The 24,235-nt window shown below is 41.1% G+C and overlaps 1 protein-coding gene across 5 annotated transcripts in view; it reads right to left on the reverse strand.

The window, feature by feature from the left end:
- The window catches only part of APBB2 (amyloid beta precursor protein binding family B member 2), a 165,942-nt gene that overhangs the window by 116,217 nt on the left and 25,490 nt on the right, over nucleotides 1–24,235 (reverse strand). For 3 of the 5 annotated variants that reach the window (XM_066185651.1, XM_066185652.1, XM_066185655.1), the window contains 2 exons: nucleotides 16,314–16,361; nucleotides 15,653–15,712 (listed from right to left, as the gene is read on the reverse strand). The exons of the other annotated variants lie outside the window; for them this stretch is intronic. The gene's annotated coding sequence lies outside the window, so the exon portion shown is untranslated. The remainder of the gene's footprint in view (nucleotides 1–15,652; nucleotides 15,713–16,313; nucleotides 16,362–24,235) is intronic. 5 annotated transcript variants of the gene reach the window in all.

Consider the following 24,235-nt stretch of genomic DNA (forward strand, 5'->3'; position numbering starts at 1 on the left):
AAGCCTTGTATGCCCCCTTCTGTCCCTAAGTCCACTCCTCTCTAGCTTTCAGTATCACTGCAGTCATGACTCACAACAAGAGCCAGACAATTCCTGCTAGTATAAGACTGAGCAAACATCTGGGCTGAGTCTCTGGGATATTATGCCAAAATCCCAGCACGATCAACATGGGCACGTTATCATTCAACAGCAACTCTTCAGTCAAGTGCCACTGCAGCATGTTTTTCCCCCAGTGGATGGCAATCAAGCCATATTTTCTGTTTCCTCATCTGTCCTGACGCAAATTTTAGAGTTCACAAAAGCCCAATACACAATTTGATGACAGCACTTCAGCAGCAAAACAAGTATGCTTTGAAAACACTTAAGCGACTGAGTTAAAAAGAAATTTAAAAACCTTAAAAGTGGAAACAAAAACTTGAATCAATATTTGAAAACAAAACAGGCTGGAAGGAATTTCTCTCAAAAAATCTAATTCTTAGCACAAGGGGGTGCAGCATGGCTAGCTGAACAATTTTCCAATATATTTTAGGAATACCTTTCACACAGGCACCATATTTTAAAGAAGGAATTGAAAACTAATGTATTTGACAGAGAACAGCCATGAGGGTTAGAAGCAACTAAAGATGCTCTTCCATAAGCTGTTTAGGGAGAAAAACATCTCCAAAGGATGAGACTTCTTAGCAGCCACACTGTACTTGAGACCAGATTTTATCTGTCACTTACAGACCTGTGGGTGATGAGTATTCAGGTCACACACACACCTCTTCTGCAGCAACCCACAGCACAACTATTCATGTGATAAACACCCACGTCACAGTAGAAGCCAGAGGCAATGAATAATGCAGGAGATCCAGTCACTCTACCACATAGCATACCCATGGGATATGGAGGCAGCATTTTAGCTTAAGTCATCCTTCCTCCTCCAGGGCACAAGCATGCTCTTTAGTAATTCTCTCTCCACCTCAGGTTCTGCATATCCATTAACATGTCAAACCCAGCAAACCAGGACAAGTAGTTACAGAAGAAATAGGGACACAGAAATGCAATACACCCTCTCACAAGATCACATTAAAATATTACGTCATCTGCTTAGCTCAAGAGCTCCACAAACCAAGAACAGTTTCCCAAAAAGGCAGTCCTTTGTTGACCCTTCCCAAGAGATGTACTTTCTCACCATTAAGACAATAATTTCTCAAAGCATTAGCTAAACCAGGACAAATTAAAATGAAGCCACACTCAGCCTTCACTTATAACTCTGCCTGAATGAAGACAGGTTATTAAATGTGCACTGCAAAACTAAAAGAAAATCTGAATTTGCAAGTCACCTCCTTTTTAAAAAGACGATCTCCTATGCTTTTGGCACAAATTCTCACAGTAACTCACTTAAGTTATGTTCCTATTCTGAATACTATTATCACTGTATAACTCTCCACAACCCCTCTTGATATTGTTCAGCACTTTCCACAGCTTATGCTACACACAACCAAGTGCTCCCTCTTAGAGCATCCCTGAGACCCCCCTCACCAGGGCAAGGCACAGAGATAACGGGTATCGTGACACAAGGCACTTGGCAATGCCAGCTTGGCTTCTCTGGCACACTGTCATGCAGCATCCTGCTTAGTCAGCCACTCTGCCAGCATGCCTGGCCTTCACACAGCTTTTGCCTTAGCTGGGCATCCACTCACACTGCAGATTTAATGGGCCATTGGAAGGGCACATCTCTGTCTCACATCTGTGTTGTTGCATGCCATTTCTTTTACATTATTTTCTTATATCCAAGAAAATCTGTATAGGAAAGCTGATCTAGCAAGAGACCACACTGCATTCATTAATACCCAGGCAGACTCATAGCCTGCATGCCTAAAATGACAGCACTAAAAAAAAAAAAAAAAAAAAAAAAAAAAAAAAAAAAAAAAAAAAAAAAAAAAAAAAGACAGAATAAAGGCTCATGTCTCTCTCCAGTTTCAGTCATAATCAATTTTAATGATGTTGTTACAAGACCTCATAATTTTGGCTTCAAAGCTAGCTAAAAGACAATAAAGAATGTCTAACTTCAACAACATGTACTAACAGAAATCATACTGATTCTGCACACCAGGGCAACATACTCAAAACTTTTTTGCCTTTTTGTGCTTAGCTGTAAAAAGGGATCATCTCATCTATCTTACAAGTTTCTCTGTCACTCTGGTTTGCTATGAGACAAAATTTAAAAAAATATTACAGCACTTTTTTGCCCCACACTAAAAAGACCTTATGCAAGCCTATGAAAGGTTTGGAATAGATCACTGCATATATGCTTAACAGAAATAAGGCAGAACCACTACTAGAAGCAGCTATCAAATCTGTTCTATATCTATCACCTCAAATATAACAACTGTTGGGGTTTGGGGGCTTTTGGGTTGGCTTTTTATTTGGTTTGTTTTGTTTTTTTAACAAAACAGGGTCAGATAATACTCTGAATTATTTCTTGATGAGAGGAGCTGGCGGTCAACAGAAAAAAAATCTTTGGTTAGCTTTTTCCTTTATTAATCATCATTGCTGGTGAGCTGATTCACTATCTAGGGTTGATCTCTTAAGGAAGTCAAAGTATTTTATCAGTTGTTTTTTTTACTTAACACTACAGTTCTAGTGCTATGCAGATTTTCTCAATTCACTTCCTCTGATACGGAGCTCTATTAAAGGTGCAATCACCTGATGAAAAGAATGAGATTAATTTTCCAATCATCTTCAAAAAACATGCTCACATTTTTCCTAATGCCTTAAAACCTGCAATGAAGCCAAAATCTACATTTACTTCTATTGTTTTTACTTTCCTTTTTTTTTTTTTTTAAACCAACTTTAGGCCTCAGACAGAAGAGATACTGCAGTTTCTTCTGAAAAAATGATAATTAACTATTCTGGAAACAACAGGAAAAAATATTTTTTCCAGGGAAGGGAAATTGGGAAGATAGAAGATACAAACTTATCAGCTACAGAAAGGTCCAGAGGACCACTACTTACAGAAAAAACTCAGAGATTGGCTGTCACAAGACAACAAATTTGGTGCTTACATGCCAGAGAAGTAGGTCCTGTATCATACATTTGCTTCCTGCATGACCAATGAGGTCCCATTCTTCTTAGTACGACTCAAACTGCAGAACAGTGCTAACTATACCCGTACCCAAAGTTATACAAAGTTTTTCCTTTACCATCCTTTGGCTTCAAGAGTTTATTCCTCTAAGCTTTGCCATATTCTACCCTGCAACATGCAAGCATACTCTTAATTAATTTGAAAAATCTTTTACAACAATTGCAGACAAATCATCAGATCCAAACAACCACATGCTCTAAGACCGCAATCAGCAATTCTACTTTATTAAAAAAAAACAAAACAAAAGAAAACAAAAAACCAAAAAGGCATTTCTCAGTAATAATTTCTGCTCATATATGATGGCACCTCTAAGAACTACAATCCATGCTCACAAGTCTGATGTGGTATTTACTCATTAAAAAAAAAATAAATCCAATACTGATTAGGAAGCTTTTCAAAAAGACAACGAGACAACCACTTTAAAAGTGGTTTACTTAACAGAAGAGAAACAGTAATACTGCAGAACAATCATTAGCTATATTGCTTTGCCCAAAATGTGTTAATTTATGTTCTTTCCAAGGTCTCCATTCCTAGGATTTTAAGGCCTAGATTTTTATTAACAAGCGTGTTTGTGCTTATTTTTTAAAATAAGCTCATTTACAAAACACATGAGAAACATCTATATTAAATCAAAATGGTTTTAAATTATTTTCCTATTGAATTGAAAGGAAATTTTCCTACAGGACATCACACAGTTAAGCAGCCAAATGGTTATATTATGTGCCATGTCAATACTAAAAAGTCAAACCACAGAAATTAAGATTTCACTGCAACATTGCAGAGTCTTCAGTAAAATAGCCTGTACAATGCTAAACCACTTTCACTGAAAGACAGGAATGCCATCTCAGAGCAGACTTGATTTAAGCAGCTGTTACCAGATGCTCCAAAAGGAAGCAATAAAATTCCTAATAATTCTTAATTAATAATATTGCCTTGCTCTAGCTCACTTAGATCCCTCTCATTTCTGGATATGCATTTAAACCTCCTGTTATCCCTTTGTTTTATTTAAATCCTCAATTCCAGAGAATTACATTGAATTTTTTCCAAGTTATGCAGAACCATCTATGTCAGTAAGAAACCAAGGGGCATTATATATAACCACAGTGAGAAGAATCGCATCTCTTAAAACTGTGTGCCCAAATTGATTTTAAGACAGAGTAAGACGCAGGGTTTTTCCCCCCCAAAGACTGGATGTGCACTGCAGTGCTTTGTCCTAGCATCCCGATTTCAAGAATGCCAGCTATGTTTAGCATTTTGCCTGGAGGTACCTCAGGAATGGAAGGTCAGCAGTAGCCACAGGTGGTCAAATTTACCCAAAACAGTTAAGTTAATCAGGACAGCAGAAAAATGTAACCTCTTGAAGAGAGACAGCAAGAGTGGATAGCTTCCAAAATGAGTACTGACAAAGACCAGAAGCTGCCTTGGACAGGACAGTTCTGGGGCTGTCTATGCATTGATCCTCTCTGGCTAAACTGGGACAAAAGATGTAAAGTATTATGAAATCAAAAAGGCGGTGGTCTACAACAAGAAGTAAAGCTTGAACTGAAATGCTGATAAAAGTCTTGAGGAGGCCTCCAGTAAATCAAAGGAAATTTAGCGACCGAACCTAGATTGAGATCTGTGCCACAACTGAAAAATAAAATTCAAAACTCTTTGTAGTTTAAAAGTGATTTTCCTCACAGGTCATCTCCAAGTGGAACTTGTTAGTGCTCAAGTGCAGAATTACAACTCTAGGAAACAAAATCACTGATTAGTCACACACCATGGTTGAACACAGATGAAATGGGATTACCTAGAAGTCAAAACCATTAAATTTTTCTATCAGACCCCTCAAAACCTAAACGGTGCCAGAAGTGGCTAGAAAGCAGTATGTGAAATAAGCATCTACAATCTCTGCCGAAGTCACAAATGGCAAGAACAATAACTTCCACTGTTTCCAGTTTACCCATCTGGAAAACTGGTTATTCTCAGAGCTCCTGAGGGAGAACGAGCAGCTTTAAAACTTCCTATCAGAGATAAGAATGTGTATGTGTATATACATATGTATATTTGTATACATATATGTATGTATAAGTATGCATATATACATATACAAATGTATAAGTATGCATGTGAATGAACACAGGCACACACTTTACATGCCTGCAAGACCAGCTAACTCAATTTACAATTAACTTACCCCCATAGTTAAAAGCAGCAGTGAAATTTACTATTTTAATTTAGCTCAGTATAAATTTGAAATATGCAAAAACAAGAGCTGGAATACTCTTTAATTTCATGCAGGCAGAACTTAAATAAGAACACAGTCCTGAACTAAACAAGATAAAGTCCATGTACGAACAGGCAGTGCTCACAAGGAATCATTTCATGTACATACAGCTGCAGAAAGTAAAAGTCAGCCTAAAAGTTCCACAGCCAGCAGCGTGATGGTAACTGTACAGTTTTACATCTACATTGATTTAAGCCAGCTGTCCTTTTCAGCAGCACTTGGCCTTTAGACTGGCTCCACCTCCTCATCACAGAGATATGGTCACAAAGATGCATCTTCTTTGAGGGATTAGTTTTCAGCTGGGTCCTCAAATTAATCAGATTGGACAGGGGGCCAGAAGAATGCCAGGGATGAGGAGATGGCATGTTGTAATAGCTTGAAGAAGATGGACTGACACCCTTGAACAGTTGCTATTAACAGCTTTTAAGACATTAATTTTGGAGCAGTCCAATGTGATGCGAAACCATGCCCACAATCTTTCACCATGCCTTTAAATTTTGTTGAAAGATGTCACATCTGGCACATGTGACAGGCCAGGAGCACTGCCAGCACTAATGGTTTGGATGACATGTACCCAAGTGTGCTCAACTCTTCCCTGCCCATTCTGTTTTTTAGTATTGTTCAAATATAGAAGGCTAAAAAGAAATTTTAAAAAGACATTTAATTGGGGTAACATCAGAAGCTTACAGAAATCCACAAATCCTGATCTAATTTCAGCACAGTCAAATAGATCATACTCATTCTCTGAAGGAAGGTGAATAGCTGGCACAGGGACAGACCTACTCCTTGTGAGCTGGGAAAGAAAGGGAAGGGTGATCCCAGCATCGGTCATGCAAAAGCCCCTTCCAAGGATCTAGAAGTCTCTGACATTTGCTGCCCACAGTAGGAGACATTTTAAAAGAAACACCTTATGTCAGAAACATCAGCCAGGCTGGGCAATATGCAGAAGTCCTGGGAGCTTCAGCAGATGCAGGAGACAGAGCACAAAACAAGCAGACACCAGGTTTCACTTGGAGAAACATCACACAATCCCCATACACTGGCTACCTGGTCAGAGAAGCATTTACCTGACAGAGATGACAGTGCTCCTGCAAATCAAACAGTTTATGCAACAGTTGCAACAGTATTAGAGTAGAAATAAAGATACAGCTTGAGGAAGCACCAATATTATAGTTCAAAGCAGCTGAAGTTGAGAAAACGTAACAGAAATCAGGGAAGTGTTCTGCCACAAAGGTACTTTCAGTCACAATAACTTAGGCATAACCTCAAATCAATGAAGAATGCTTTGGTGCAACTGTGGGGAAAAATTTGTTAATAGCAGTAACTAGCAGGCAAAAACTGTTCCAAATGAAATCAGTGGAGCTAGGATTCTGTACCCTGTATTCATAATTAAGACCAGTGGGTTTTTTGCATTCCTTTTCAATTACATACCCATTTAGCCAGGTATTCATAAAATCTTTAGAGAAATCAGTGTACAAATGAATAATTTCTAAAAATAATTTTCCATACAATATGCCAAGACAGATAACTGTTTAAAAACCTGACTTGAGAGGATGCCTCAAAATTTTCCGTGTGTCCATGCCAGCCGTCATCTGCCATCTGATCACCTAGCATATTTATTACCAATCATCTTTCCAACTTACCTTGTTTTTGCCTGTACTTTCAACAAGCAGCTTGTGAACTATCTTAAAGATAGTCCCCTAAAAGCAATAAAAAAGCCAAACCTATTTCTACTTACTAAAAAAACAAAACAAAAAAAACCCCCCCCATAATTACTATAGCACATACAGGCATGCTGCTGTATGTTTAAACCTTAACAAAGAGGATTTTTTTAAAAACAGTTATTGTTATTCAGCATAACTGAATAGGTATTTCTATAACACAGGTTTTGCTGCTCATGTTTTTGCAAGATCGCTGTATTAAAGCAACTGAAAATACTTTTAAAAGCTCACCATACTCAATGAAATACTACTCCAGAAGATAAAGTCCTAATTAGGGATTCCAGAATGCAAAATTCACACTGCAGAGGTTGTTGACCAGCAGAAAACCATTAGATCACTACATCCTTCTTTGCTGGTCATCTTACAGGCACGTGAGGAATTATGCTTAAATTTAACATGATGTGGCTGGTACAGTCAGCAAAAACACAGCCTCCAAACTTAAGAGAACGGAGTAGCTGAATTATGGCAGACCAGGGTATCTGACTACAGTGTTGTAGTAACTGAGTCAATTCTGTAATTCCTGACAATCAGGAAAGAGACTGTGCTTTGTTTAAGCCAAGCAAAGATTTCTATTATGATGGTTTAAATAAAACAGACCCCAAGAGAGGAAATAAATGTTACCCAAGTCATCTGGCATGTTTACTCTTCTCAGGTGAAACGGACAGTGACCCTCCCAGACCGGAGACAGCATTTCCTTGCCAGGGTCATGTCCACTTCCCCCCTTGGTAAAGAACACTTTTAAATCATTTGAATTCTGCCATTGGCCTAGTTTCAGCATATGTTCTGATGCCTCATTTGTAATTACTTACGCATCTCAAAAATGGAGAGGCTATCAGGTAATAAAACATTACCCCAAACCACCTCCTCTCTTCACTAATTTTGAGACAGATCAATGCTGACATTAAAAAGAACAAAAAGACTTCTGAAGGGATAACTTTTAAAGAAAATTAAAATCCTCTTTTCCCTCAAATTAGCATATTTTGTTCCAAAGCCAGGTCACTGTGGGGTGGACTGACATTGGCTGGACACCAGGTGCACACCAAAGCTATTCTATCATTGACCTCCTCAACAGTACAGAGGAGAGAAAGCTCCTGGATCAAGATACAGACAGGGAGACATCCCTCACCAATTAACCATCATGGGCACAAAACAACCTCCACTTGGGGAAATTAATGTAATTTATTGCCAATCAAATCAGAAGAGGAAATAAATCAAATTAAGAAAATAAAATCAAATCATCAAACACTTTCCCTCAATCCTTCCCTTCTTCCCAGGCTTAACTTTACTCTCATTTACTCTGCCTTCTTCCCACAGTGGTGCTGAGGGACTGGGAATGTGGGCTGTGGTCAGTTCACCACACATTGTGTCTGTTGCTCCTTCTTTCTCAGAGAAGCACTTCTCCCACTCTTCCCCTGTCCCAGCACAGGGTCCCACCCACAGGAGACAGCACCCCACAAACTTCTTCAACCTGAGTCCTTCCAAGGTCTGCAGTTCTTCATGAACTGCATGGGTCCCTGTCCACAGGGCACAGTCCTTCAGGCATAGGATGCTCCAGCATGGGTCCTTCACGAGGTCACAAGTCCAGCCAGCAAACCTGCTCCAGGGTGGGCTCCTTTCTCCACAGGACCACAGGTCCTGCCAGGAGCTTGCTCCAGCATGAGCTTCCCATGAGGTCACAGCCTCCTTCAGGCATCTACATGCTCCAGCATGGGGTTTTCCATGGCTGCAGGTGGATCTCTGCTCCATCGTGGACCTCCATGGGCTGCAAGGACACACCTTAACATGGGCTGCAGAGGAATCTCTGCTCCAGCACCTGGAACACCTCTTCCTCCTCCTTCAGCACTGACACTGGGGTCTGCAGAGCTGTTACACATTTTCGCACTCCTATCTCCTACCTGCTACTAGTATTGTATAGAGTTTTTATACTCATATCTGCTATGCCAAAGGTACTACCACCACCACTGACGGACTCAGCCTTGGCCTCCAAGTGCCTCTTGGAGCTGGCTGGCACTGGCTCTGCCAGGAAGCTCCTGGCAGCTTCCACAGATGCCACCCCTGTAGCCCTCCACTACCAAAATGTTGCAATGTATACTCAAGAGAGGGTCACAGAGGCCCAAGGTGCTGCCAGGCCTCTCCAGCAGCCCAGGCTGTGGCCAGTAAGCACATCTGCCTTCTGCCCTTTCTGAACTCCAGTGCCATCCAACGAGTGAGAAGCCAAACTGTACACTGTAGATAATGTAGCAAAAAAACCCCAACTTCATTCTTAAACAAAAGGCATCTGCTTGTAAATACAAATACACAGCATAACAGTCTGCTCTTTCCAAACATGCTGCATTTTCTCCAGCTGAGAGGAAAGGGCTGGTTTTAAATAGTGACTAAAAATTCTGCTAACCATTTCTCATTCTAAAAGCACAACTGTTGCTTTACAATTAACATCAATTTTTTGATTCACAAAACAAGCCCAATGGTGTAATTTAAGCCAACTTCATCAAAGGTTGCCTTCGCCTGACAAAGGTACAAAATAAGAAACATTTAAAACATTGTACTGTACATGTTTAGAATAAATGAACTTCTTTTAAAAATAACTGTTTAAAACACTTTTCTTCCAATTTTTCCATTACTCCAGCAAATCTTATTCTAAATGTTACTGAGTAAATAACGTCTAGAAACTGTGTCAAAAGAAATCTCTCTCTGACACACACACCCCGTTTCACTGCAGACATTACCCAGGACACAGAGAGTAGCTTATTCACCAGTACACAGATACAATACGGCCCTGTCCACAGTAAAGGTGGTAATCAAGTTTTATGTAAAAAGAAAAATGTGATGGCGATTACTGGAGGAAATGAAACATAAGAACAGTTATTACAGTTGGGAAAAGACAGATATTTTAAAGGTTTTGAACAAGTTTTATTTCACCTGATAGTGCTAAAAGACCAGATTTTTTTTTGCACTTAAAACCTGCCTCTCAACCCTCTATCTCTTGTTCAGAGATGTGCTTCTAGCAAGGATTATGTTGCCTTTATTTGCACCTTAAGGGAGAACGTCAGAAAGGACAACAAACCTCAGACTTCCTCAGGCTGAATAATCCACACTTAAGTACAGTAAAAGCCAACACTTGCAACCATACAGCTGTATTAATTAGGATACAATTTATGTAATATGAGCATCTGTATTTATTTTTTTTAACCTATCAGTTGAACCAGTGTCATTTACAAAATTTCTTTAAATATTAAGCTAGTGAAAAACATAGCTGAGGCTAAACATAGAGTAACAGCACAGAGATCGAGGATTTTATTTTACTAGTTACAGTGAGAGAGGCCTTATACAAATTACTCTAAGCTCAGGGTAGGGTGGTTTACAAACTGACTTAAAATCACAACCAGCACATGTAGGATGTGTGGCTTCTTGACAGGTGTCTTAAAACAATCTGAAAGAGAGAATCTGTACAAGTGTAATAATAACTTGTTTTCATGCTTGGAGACCCTCAATTGAGGTATAACCTGTGCACAAAACACAGAGCTGGAGGAGTTCTCTCCATGACTTCCAAACCAGAGAACCACAGCTAGACCCAAAAAAGTGTCGAACTAGTAAAGGAGACATGAAAAGACACAAAGAAAACCAAAGTGACCTATTACTCACAGATAAAACTATCTCAACAGCCAGAGGAGACTTAAGACTAACCATTCTTACACCACAGCCCCTGCAAGATAAGACAGATCTTCAGGAATTCAGCCAAACCTCCCCACACTAGACGGATAAATTGAGTGAAGAACCTACTGTCACCTACTGCTGCAATTTAGCACCTCCTAATATTCTTAACTCCTAATTTCCAAGACAGTAGAGGCTTGCTGAAAGTCTGTGAAACATATCCAGAGCCACTGACGAAAGATAATATGCAAGTACACACTACTACCAGTAAACCTTAGCTACACTGTTATTTTGTGCTCTCATGCTTTCCTTTATTTCAGGCCCTTTACAACAAAACAAACAAAAAAGCACCTATATAAAGATTGCTTGTTTTAAGTGATAAATGAAGCAGCAATTTATGCTAGCTAATAACAGGACAAATGTACTGTATGACTTCAACATTCCAAGGGATTAGAATAAGCAAGTAATAAATACCTCAATTTAAGTGAAGCCCAAAGCTAATATTAGGACAAATCTTAACTCACAGAAAACCCAAAGGTATATAAATGGTCCTGACCTCAGTGCATTTCTTCTAAAGCAATCCCTTTAGTTGCTCTGTTTGATGGAACGCATCTGTGAACAACAATAAATCTGAGGCCGAACAATTTACAGAATACAAGATAATGTACACATCTGAGTCAGCGACTGGACCATGTAAGGGTCAGAGGTAGTCTTTCAAGTGACCACTGCACCAGCTCACTAGTGCTCAACACAGCAATCTAAAGGAGCCATTTCCCTCAGCAAGAAACAGGGCAGGTTTAATCTTCACTCCATATTACTGCACTGGTTGAGTTGTGAGCAAACATGCAGCAAACTAAGTCAACTGCTTGGTTTAGATGAAGAAACAGTAAAAGCAGCTCAAGACTGATCAATTTTTACAGTGTCATGAATCACCCTTTCCCCTTAGCAGCCACAGAAGTTGCTTGGTGTCTTACAGGAATAACCCAATCCCGACATGACAACACCTACAACTACTAAATAGCCATCAACAGGCTCGTTGATAGTTAAACAACTATCTTCTTGCACAGGCTTTTCAAAAGCATCTAACACTGATACAAAATTCTGTGAAAGGATAAATCTGTCATGGAGAAAGTGAAAGACATGCATATCTTGTTCTCACTAGAGATGCTGCTGCTGCAGTACCCCACTTCCAGGCCCAGCTATCAGACGAGCTGTCAGTGTGATGACTGACTTAACCCCCACACCAGCTGCAGCAGTCTCCCACAGCACAGAAGCTTTATACTGCCCATGCTTGTGCTGGGGAAGTATTAGAAACATTTATTCCTCAAGGTCCATTCATGCTTTGCAGCATTTTCTTTTCTGACAGATGTCTGATGTCTGCAAAATGCAAGGCGAAACTAGTGTCAAAGGTCCTTAAGCTGGCAGTGGCACATAATGAACAAGGAAATTGCACCATGTAAACACAACAGGATAATTAATGTATATTTACTTTGTCCGAGGAACACAGGGTGAGTAAAATAGGCTCAGTAACCACTTTGCTGCTGGAGATTCTGTAGAGGCAAGAGGCAATTTCTCACAGCACTGTCTCTTGGGAGCATGCAGTAGGGATCAGCTGCTTCCTCATTACACCTGAAAGGACACCCAGAGGACTAACACCTCTGGGAATTCACATGCCCAACACAGGCATAAAACAAGCAGTATCTGACTGAGGCACAGACCAGAAAAAACAGCAGTGGGGATACACAGCAAGGTACTAAGGATTCTAGAGCAGAAAGCTGCATTTTTACCTTCTGTGAAGCTGAATGAAGAGGAATGCCCGCTACTGCACTTCATGCCTATCTTCAGTTTGGGTAATTCCAGCTAGCAAGACAGATCTCTTCCCTATTGTAAGAAACTCTTGATGCTTCTGAAAAAATACAACCCAATGCACCCAAAAATCCAACATCACTGTGCCCTGTGAAACAACAGAACTACTCAAGTTTGGTTCCTCTGCAACAAACAGGTCATTCTCCCCTTTCATTAGAAATGCTTTCGTTTAGATTTCCAGACTGCTTCTGTTCAGCAGGGTTCCTACTCAGCTGGTGGACTCAGCCGACCCTGAGCCTCCCAGGCCATGGGAAGCTCAGGGGAACTTTTTCTCTCACACCTCCTGATCTTCTCTGCCTGGTCTGACACCCTTTCAAGCAGCCTCCACAGGGAGCAGGATGAATCCAGGCAGTGTATTTAACTCACACTTAGTGATACATAAAATCAAGCCACAGCATTTTCTGAAACAAGAGGGCAGGGCTACATCACACAACATGTGGGGGGAAAAAATCCCACAAAGCAAACTAAAGAATAAAGATTACCTCTTCCAGCAATAAGTCACCGGCTTAGCTGTAATATTAATTTCCATTTTACTCAAATCCATTTGGCTAAAAGGATGTTTTTCAGTTTATAAGAACTCTTCTCCCAGTGTACCCTAACAGCTTTTTTCAGCAGTGCTCCAAACTGAATGGATTACATACAGCTGCAAAGCTGGGTGATTTCACTTTACACTCCAAGCTGTGGCAATTAAAAAATAAACAAATACAGAAAGAAGCAGTTTTGTTTCTCTGAAAGCAGCATAACTCCACCTCCCCATTCAACACCATGCTAAGGCATGTCCGTGTACTTGGACATGGCTTGTGAGTACTGCTGAGTATCACAATGACCTTCCCTGCCCTCATTAAAGCCAGAAGCTGGGGACTTTTCAAATTTTCACCTTATTTTCCAACCTTCAGTCTAGCAATTATGTGCTGTTTTGTGAATCTCTCTCCCTTTGAAAAGGGAACACAGCAGAGATAATAGCTAGAAGTTGTCAAACACCATATGTAAACCAGAAATCAAAAAAGCATACTATTAGTTTGCAGCTGAAGTTGTTTCAAATGCAATTAAGTGTATTTCAAGCTACATATTATATTTGTGCACTAAATTATAATTACTTGGGTAACTTAGGTACAACACAGTTCTACTGTTGTGTGTAAATTCTACTTTTCTTTATCATATTATGCCTTAGTGAGAACTCCCTTCAATTTTGATGAGTTATTACAGGAAAAGAAATGCAATGCCATATTAGCACAAATCTAAGGAAATAATTGGTTAGCTAAAATTCCACCATCTACTCTTTTTGCAAGCATCTAAAAACACAGCCAATAGTCACTAAAATTGCTGAACAGGGTTTTTAGAAAGTGGGACACACACACACAGAAAAAGAGCAAAATTGCAGATCCATCAAAAAATCACTTTGAGTTCAGGTCAGCTTCTTATCACAAAGGTTTTGTAAAATTGCTACTGAAATAACTATTTCTTTTTTGGCAGGACATCAAGAAAAAAAGACTTGAAACATCAAAAAATGCCTATTAAATACTAAATAAGTCCTCCAGATACTTTTGACCTCAAAAGGAAATGATCTAAGCTATGGTGAATGATGCCTGTATCACTCCCCCTCTCTTCCAGAGGTACATTTAGGCATCAGTCCTTCACAGGAGGTGATGTGGTTTCCCTATGGAGGCACCTCAAGCGAGGCACATTGATTAGAGTGGCACAAAGGGAAGCACCTCCTGTGGTCATTTCTGCAGCATGCAGAGCACAGAGCTGGAGGACAGCAACAGACAAACACCTATGGCACCAAACAGTGACAGTCACTGAGAAAGAAGAGCAGACCCTCCAAACCTTGCTTTCATGAAGCCTCATCCCATTCATTAAAACAGGATCCATACACTCCAGACAAATGCTGCAAAACCAAGTTCTGCAAAAGCCTCAGCACACACCCAGACAGAAATGCCAACAACTTTGTCCAGTCACAGCTGCTGGGGCCAGGTGAGAAGCAGGAGTGGTGAGAAACAGGGAAAACAAGAAAAATTCGAGTAAGTGACACTAACTTCCCCATCCAGAATTGCTGCCTAGTAGTCTCCAAACCTGCACCAGGATTTAAAGTACCTATTGGAATGCCAACACCCAAAGAAGTAGTGCATAGAATGATCCAGTCCAGAAGGCAATGTAGGCGGGGGAACTGTATCTGGATTAATTACAGAAGACTAGCAGATCTAATTTAGAAAATTCTAAGAGCACAGCATCTCAGCTGTACAGTTACAGTGCTGAGAGAGCTGTTGGGAAGCCCTACCAGCTCTGATTTGCTCACAAACCCTCCAGTTTGCACATGCATCACATAGTGGAGATTTTGGTTTCGCTCAGCTGCATACTGATATAAGGCCATAACTCAGAGGCCTGGATCTGGAAATCTGTAAATTTCCATTTTGCTTTTTCAAGTCTGTTTTCACTTATCAGAAGAAAAAAAAATCCTCTACTTTGTAAAAATGCTGTGCATTTTTATTCCTGTTCCAAGCCAAAACCAACACCAGATGGAAACTCATTTAAAATTCTTACATCTTTCTGCAAGGAGGCTACTACTACCAGCTAAGCAGCTCCAGGAAAAAAACCTAAATTAATAAAAAAAATTCAATGGACTATGAAAGTGATTTATATTATATAAGATAAGTGAACACAGAAGAAAAACGAACAACCAAACCAGAGTGACTTCAAAAATAATAATGTCTTATTATTTATTTTGAAAGCAATGAAAAGTCCTGAAAATACCATCAGATCCCACCGGAGAACAAATGCATAATACATGCTCCTAAGGACAGTGGAGGAAACCTGAAGTAGTTTTTACCCTGCAACAAATCTCAGCTCCTAAAAAGATATAAGGCCACAAACTGACTTGCTGTGAGTCAAACCATGCCAGTTGCAGAGGCCAGACACCCAAAAAGCCATCTCACCTCCATTCCCCACCCTCGGGCTATGCAACAAGTTGAGTGAGAAAGCCAGAAGAGGAGAGACAATGAGACATCTTCTCATTACCTGAGTTTCTCTCAGTAGCTTTAAGGTGGCTGCTCTGCATGTCACTGGGTCACTTCTTTGCTGGAATAATAGGAACAGTTTTGTAGGTAGCTAATTCATAATTCATAAAATCTTAAGCATTTTGTAGCTCTCACTATGAATGCAGAGCATCGTTTTCTAGTCTTGCTTACCACAGCCAGTCTCAACAACAAACTGATATCAAAAATCACTAACAGAAAAGTTTTCTGATATTAAGAATACTTAGCAAATATATACAGAACTTACACAGCAGACTTATTCAGAATGTGTGCAGTGGCCCTTACTGATCAGTCAGTACAGAAACCTGAACAATGGCATGTTTTTTTAAGAAAGTAAGAGCAGTCAAAGTGTTATATTTATACTATTTGCAGAGCATTCTTTATTTAGATTTCTATGGTAACCAGTAAGTAAGAGGACTGCAGTTCGTATTTTGAGTTTTTTCACTCCCCATAGTCCAAACCAGCAGTACAGCAACCTTTTTTCAAGAAGAAAAAAGCAATAAGCAAACATCTTAGGGACTCAAGTAGAGCCAAGTCTTTAGTAATTAACTTGAGATGGAGCTCTTCTCTAACATAGCAATTCATTTAAGCTATCATTTTTAAAGTAACTTAGTAATAAAACCAGTCTGGTATGCATTACTCACCAGGCAAAAATTTGTCACAAGTGGATTTCTGCTGTTACATCCTTTTATCTGTCAAAATACAACCAGTGAAGAGGAAATGGTCAAGTTTGTTCTCCCTTGGTCACATAAGGAATCAGGGACCACATACATTGTGAGAACCAGTACCTGCTGCAGGGGTACCATACTGTTAACATGGGAGGAAGCATGTTCGTTATTAAACCATACCAATTTAATTTGAAAAGCAGGTCAGACAATGGACTGCAGCCCACGGTCACCCTGCACCTCCAGAACAGACTATAGCCAAGCTAGTCCAACAGCAAATTGTGCTTGCTGTAAACACTACAGGGCCAGCATGAGTAGCACCAGCTCCCTCACCCACAGCGCCTGGTTATGGGTTTTCCCATCAAGTCCTCCCACTTACATTTTGGGATAATAAAACATCCGGAAGAAAAACATAATCGCTCTGTTTTGTAAATAATCAGAACACAAAATGAGTGTTATTTATTTCTTTTGAGGGGGAACTACAAAGCAGGGAAAAAAATCTACCTTTCTCCCAAAATACAAAGTATGTACATTTTAACATCAGAATTGTATGTATTCTCAGGTATTCACTTCCTTCCCTTTGTTAGTCTTGATTTCTGAAGAGGATGCCAACCCCAGACATTAGTCAGTTAGCCTTGAGCTGCAAATATCCAGGACTAATTTCCAAAACCCTCAGAGAAATTAACCCACTGGAAATGACAAATGATTTTTATGGAATATTCCTCTCCCACATCCCACAATCTGGCCACTCTTTTCCAAGCACTTTGGTTGTCAGAGATGCTACCATGCTCTTACCTTCTAGAAGCTCATGAGCAAGTCTGGAGCAAGTGTTCCCCAGCAAGCCCATTTTTGCTCAGTGCTTTGAGTTAAGTTTTTGGGAATTATGATTCCTCCCTAGACAAAGGCTATTTTTATCAAGGAAAGAGGATATCCTGTCCCCATCTCCTGCGAGTTTTATCATACATCCACAATTCCCAAGTGAAACTGCACAGGACTTTGAGAACTACAGCATTCTGGCAAGAACACTGAGGGTTTAGTCATGAGACAGCCCAAAACTGCCTAGAGGAAAGCAATCACTGAATGCAGCATAGCAGGAGCCCCCCCTCCGCATTCCCTTCCCACTGCCCAGAAGCCAGACAGACGAACAGGCAGCAGCATATGACAGCCAAGGCAATTACACTGCACCTACCTGGAGTCACCAATGAGGACCACTCTATCTCAAAAGTCACCTTTTGCCAAACCTGTTTAGCAAAAGACACCTGCCACCGGTGCTTGATCAGCACAGGGTCAGTCTGCATTCAGCAATGCGATGGGACAAGTGGGATATCGTCAGCAGCCCCACAGCACAGGACCTCCATGCCCTCATTGCTGCCTGGAAAGTGCAGAGAAGATGGCAGAGGCACTCCAACTACCCAAAATATCCTAAAGCACTGAGAGCCAGGCACTCTTTGCAGCTTGGGCAACTCGCAGAGCCAAAATAAAACAGCAGGGAAACACTGGGGAAGGTACACTTTACCACTAGAGCCCCATAAATGGGCACCATTTAGCCTGGTTCCCCAAGGGGCCTGTAAGCACCAGTCACTTGATCCCTCTCACCAGCTTCTCCCACCCCCAAAACAGTGGTGTCTGAGCACAAACAAAGGCATCCTGTTTTAACATACTACTTTATAGCAAGAGCATGGAACAGCAACGGTAGCCCATAGTCAAAAAAATTAAAGAGAACAGAAGTTCTGTGGAACAGAAAGCACTTTCAAAGCACTGATTTTCACTGAGATGCAGAAGCCAGTGAATGAGCACTCAGTTTCACTAAAATTACTCCAGACTAGAAAAGCATACCATTACACAGGGTAATAAATTTGAAAAACAAGAGCTTGTTAGATACAGTAGAACAGGAATACATTTTCTACCTGTGGCTTATATCCCTCCCTTGATCTAACAAATCCAATTAATTTCAACATCACCGAAGGAAAACAGAGTACTTAATTATCCTCGTGGTCCTGTGTAATGCAACTAACCAGCTTAAAAAGGGAGAAGTCACAAGTGCCTACCAAGAGATGTGTCAGTCAGAGGCAGGCTCCTTTCAACAAAAACTGCAGCATGTTCATCCCTGCACCTCTACACCAAACCTCCTAAAAAAACACTCTTCACAGCAAATCTTTCCTTAGAAACTTCTTAGTATGAGCTATGCTGAAGTATCTCCTACTGTGTTCTGCAAAGCACACTGCAAAGGTCTCAAATACTTCCTCACTCTGTGCTTGCACAAGTGAAGTCATATAAGTCATATAATCATAGAATATCCTGAGTTGGAGGAAACTCACAAGGATCATCAAAGTCCAACTCCTGGCCCTGCACAGGACAACCCCAACAATCACACCATGTGTCTGAGAGCATTGTCCAAACACTTCTTGAACTCTGACAGGCTTGGTGGTATGACCACTTCTCTGGGGAGCCTGTTCCAACGCTCAAGCACCCTCTGGGTGAAGAGCCTCCTAACATCCCATCTAAACATCCCCTGGTGCAGCTTGATGCCATTCCCTTAGGCCCCATTGCTGATCACAAGAGAAAAGGGTTCAGAAAACCTGTTCCTCTGCTTCCCCACATGAGGAAGCTGTAGACCTCAGACTCCTCCTAGAACAAACCAAGTGACCTCAGCTGGTCCTCACACGGCTTCCCCTTTAGACACTTCTCCATCTTCATGGCCTTTCTTTGGACTCTCTCTAATAGCTTTATATGGTTCTTACTCTGTGACGATTGACACAGCACTCAAGGTGGGGTTATCCCAGTGCAGAGCAGAGGGGACAATCCCCTCCCTTGCCTGGCTGGTGATGCTGTGCCTGTTACATCCCAGGACACAGTTGGCCCTCCTGGCTGCCAGGGCACACTGGTGACTCAATGTCACATTTTAAAGAACCACAACTCACCATTTAGGTGGCACACTTTAGCACATTCTCTCCAGAGTAGCCACTCTGAAGCATCCCCCTGCATTCAACCACTCCTCTGCTTGGTTACATTAGCTTAAAAATGCACCTTCTGTGTACTCACCACGCTGCATGCTGACTAAGGTCTAGGGAGGTAGTTACTGTTACCAGCTAATTCCTTTTTGTACTTACCAAGTGATTCCCAGACTGACTCTGACCTTTGCTACAGCATCCTCACAAAACACACCATGACAGGACCATCTCTATTCATCCCATGTTGAAACTAGACCCAAGCTGCCCCTGCTGGAGCTCAGAAACAGCAGGAGTAGCAGGTAGATCAAGAACTGACAAAAGCACCCAGAAGCTTTTTTTTAAAGGAAGATATATATATACACACACATAGATACACCCATATGCCTACTTAGACTTTGATCCAAAACACGCAAGCCACCAGCAGCCACCACAGAGTGAAGGAAGGAAACAGTTGCCTCTAGATGCTGATACCCTACTACAGAGCAAGAACAGTCCCAAGGACAAGAATGAAGAGTAGTTTGGAGTGCACAGAGGGGCCTCACACCTTTCCTTTTTGTTTTAAACACCAAAGCTTTGTTTGGTGAAAACACAGACCATTTTCCATCACAACAATGACAGGAATCCTCCAGACCACTAGCATCCTTCCCACTAATAGATAAGGCGAATCACCCTCTGTGTGACCCTACCCAAAATAGCACACTGTTGAGCTATGGTACACTGGGCAGGTCCAACTATGTTAACACTGTCTCACTCAGCCCAAGCAGAGCCCAGCTGTAGATGGCTGCTGGGCACCCCAGCGTCACAGCAGGAGAAAGGTCACTGCCGCAGCAACACAACAGTCTGGACGGAATCTCCCTGCCTTCAGCGCTTGCTCCAGACTTCACCGTCACAGTCTCCTTCGCTAACTGAACGACATGCATGTCAGTAGAGTGTCTTCATCAGTCCACCATCATATACACATGTTCCAAACAGACGGGGGAAAACCCAGTCCCCTTTGGTTCATTCAATTACATGCCAGCCTCCGGCTACTCACAATACTGCAGTGGTACTCCTATACAAGGGCACTTGCTTTTGAACACCAGAGGTGATGGAGGAAAACAACTCCAAAAATCCATGATAGTTTTTCTCCACAGATAGGGAGCAAGAAACAAAGAGATCACCATAAGAGAAAACGCTGTAATATGCATTAAAAAAAAAAACCAACAAACAAACAAAAACAAACAAACAAAAAAAAACAACCACACCAAAAAACAAACCATCTAACCAAACAAAAAAAAACCACCAAAAAACCAAACCACAAACAGAAAAAACCGACTGAGTGGCCCAGCTGTCATCCTGGCCACCTTGAGGTTCCGCCATGCTGGCAGGTAGCACTGGAATCCACAGGGGCTGCTACTGAAGGAAACGCAGCCAGTGCAGAGCAAAATGCTCAGAAGAGCAAGGGAATAAGTAGGCAGGACTTTGGATGGCTTTTCCTCTAAACGTTTCTAAAAGGACCAAGTTATTTAAAACAACTCTCTTTTCTTCCATTTGCAGCATATTTTATCTAGCTTTTTAATTTGTTTTGATCAAGCTCATATTCTTTCTGTTCAACCAAGTAATCCAACAACGTGATCTGTGAACCTCTCAATACTCCTTTTAACATGGAGTTCATATATCACTAATAACCAGTTCTTAGGATGCAGAAACACATCAAAAACCCCTGTGCAGCTCCTGTGGCTCTACATAATAAAGAACACACAACTTTCCTGGAAAAATATCTCTAGTATCCAGGTGAAAGAAGAGTACATCTACAGAGTTTGGCTGACCCAGATATCAAATGTTTGGCCTCTAAGTAAATAAGCAAAACAGAAAGACAGAAGAAAGTAAAGTGAAATTAAAATAACCACAGAAAACCCAGGCTAGGACTAAAACACTCCTCAATATCCCCAAATATGCCCACAACAAAAAAAAAAAAGCAAAACCCAACGTCAACACAGGTATTCATAAGGAATGACATAAGAACATTTTGCTGCATTGTCCTCCAGTAAGTGTTTGGATTTTAAGGTCATATGTAACTGTTCATGGTTTCTCAAGGAAAGGGGAATCCGATGGCAGCAACAGTCCCTCTCTATTTGTGCTGACTTCTAAGAAAAAAGCAACTAAAAAATTAAAAGTCCATGGTAGACACCACAAAGCTACTACAGTTATATATTAGCATTACAGGAGTTTAGATTCTTCTATAGTCTGAGGTGTCTTTAAAGCATAACTATTCCACTTTTTCGAAATAATTCTGCCAGCATACCTGAGGACTGTAAGATAGCTAGAAAGAAATATACACCCATTGCTAGGAAAGGGTTAGTTGGGAAATGCAGCAACAGCAGGGAAGCAGAGCTGAGGAGATGCTCAGCACACTGCACAAGCCTGAGGTGCCTGGCCACCCCAAGGCACCAAGGGGAACAGGGGGTCTTCTTTTTTCTCAGCACAAACCTCAACAGTCAGGTAGTATTTTCTACCAGCAGATAAGAGCTGGCTTTTGGAAAATTAAGAGTCTGACAGTTAATCAAGAAAATTCTTGAGAACAGACTACTCACTTTCTGCAGAAAACACAAACACATCCAATTGCTTCTAATAAAACAAGTCTGATTACATAGCAATCCATGCCATTAACACTTGAAGTTTCACTGCAAAGGCATCATGGTCAAAACTACCAGTTTATGCTGTCAAACAGCACCTTAAGAGCATATTGCAGTAGTATTTTCTTTATATTAAATATGCAGAGCATAGAAATAAGTCAAAGGTGCACTTTGAAAAGGTAGTCAAATACTTCTCTTCTAAACACAGATTTTAAACAGATCATTGACAAATGAGAAGACCTAGGAACACCATAGGAGTGTGTTCTCCAAATATTTTGTTCAGAGGGTTACCACAAAAAATGACAAGACCTAGGAACACCATAGGAGTGTGTTCTCCAAATATTTTGTTCAGAGGGTTACCACAAAAAAATGCAAAAGGCCTCCAAAAACCCCTACTTGAATCTAGCCAGAAATGCATACCACACAAGCACAGTCCTTCCACTAAGAAAGCAGCCTATGGGGTGGTTTTGTTTATGCACCGATTAGGCTGTTAAAAGCATTCAGAGGTACCCCACCTACCAGAGTGCATTCCTCAGGGTGTGTAAAAACACAAAGGTCCTCTTTTTCACTGAAGATCTCTAAAACTGTAACAGAGAACAGATTGTTTCCTAACATATTTCATACAGCCTTGTTTGTGTTCCTGCAATTCAACATGTTATTCGCAGCATTTAACTTTCTCCTCATCTTAATCCCTTAAATTTGATGAATATATCAGTATTATTTTCCCCACAGAAACCCAAAGCAAATTTATAAAACAATGAGGCTTAAAGACCTTCAGATATAGTGCTATATAGTATCCAAATGCTGTTGTTTAGCTATAACTTTATTCACATTACGAAGTAAAGATGCAAAGGACAAAATGCCTGGATGGGTGACTGGTGTTGCAAGTGATGACTATTTTTCTTTAATCTATAAAGCCATTTCTCTTAACTACACTCCTGCAGATGTAAAACCAAGACTAATATAAGTGTACAGGAGTACACTAGGAACATCAGCAATGCTGACTCTAAAGCACAGAGATCCATCCCTGAGATGGCACCAACCCAAACTGCCAAGGCTGCACGCTGCTGCCCAAGCTCAGGCACATTGCTTCTGGTCCTCAGCCAGATGGCACGAAACCAGCTCACATCTCCTTCACAGCCACAGCATATTTACGTGCAATGCAGATAATCCTTCTACAACAACCAAGTGTGGAAGGTGGGGGGGACATGATACTATTCACTATAAGAAAAATTCCAACAATGCTTGGCTGAGCAAGACAGCAAATTTGCCTGCATTATTGCATTTGTATCTTGTCATCAACACCACCATCTGAAGTCAGCTTGCTTCCAAGCTTTAAACTCAACAAATAAAATCTACTTGAGGAATTGTACTCATTTACATATCAAATACTAACAACCATTTCACTGTTTTAACCCTTTTCTTATTCCTTCACTGATGTTAAAACTTGTTTCATTTTCTTACCTTCCCATGCTTTTGCTGCATGTTGGCTACAATTTGGTAGAAACATCCTACCATAAGAGTGTAAGCTGTGTGTTTGGAGAAATGCTGGAAGTGGATGTTGCCTGCCTGTATTTTAGTAATGCCTTTGATACTATTTTCCACAGCATTCTCCTAAAGAAACTGGCTGATCATTGCTTGGCCGGGTGCACTATTCTACAGGTAGAGAAAACTGGCTGGATGGCCAGACCCAGAGAGTGGTGATGAGTTACATCCAGCTGACAGCCAGTCACAAGGAGTGGCACCCAGAGCTTTGTCAAAGACTTAGACAAGTAGATGAAGTGCATTTGCAGACAGTTTGCATACAACACAAGTTGGGTGGGCATATTGATCTACTGAAGGACACAAAGGCTTTCACAGAAAGAACCGGACAGGCCAGATCAATGGCCCAAGGCCAACTGGATGAGGTTCAAAAAGGCCAAATGGTGGGTAGGGCACCTGGGTCACAACAACCCCATGCAGCACAACAGGCTGGGGGCAGAGTGGCTGGAACATGTCCCAGTGGAAGATGCCCTGGGGGTGCTGGTCAACAGCCAGCTGAACGTGAGCCAGAGTGTGTCCAGGTGGCCAAGAAGGCCAATGGCTTTGTGGCTTGTGTCAGAAACAGTGCGGTTAGTAACACACCAGAAACATCAGGAACAGGGCAGTCATTGTCCTGTCCTCAGCACTGGTGAGGCCGCAATTCCAGTACTATGTGCAGTTTTGGGCCCTTCATTACAAGAAAAACTGTATGAGATGCTGAAATGTGTCCAGTCAAGAGCAGAAAAGCTAGCAAGGAGTCTGGAGCACATCTCCTACGTGGAGTGGTTGAGGGAGCTGTGATTGTTTAATCTGA

Source organism: Chamaea fasciata, unplaced genomic scaffold (assembly GCF_029207755.1).
Source record: "Chamaea fasciata isolate MVZ Bird 193981 ecotype frontalis unplaced genomic scaffold, bChaFas1.0.hap1 SCAF_6, whole genome shotgun sequence".
NCBI classification, from domain to species: Eukaryota; Metazoa; Chordata; class Aves; order Passeriformes; family Sylviidae; genus Chamaea; species Chamaea fasciata.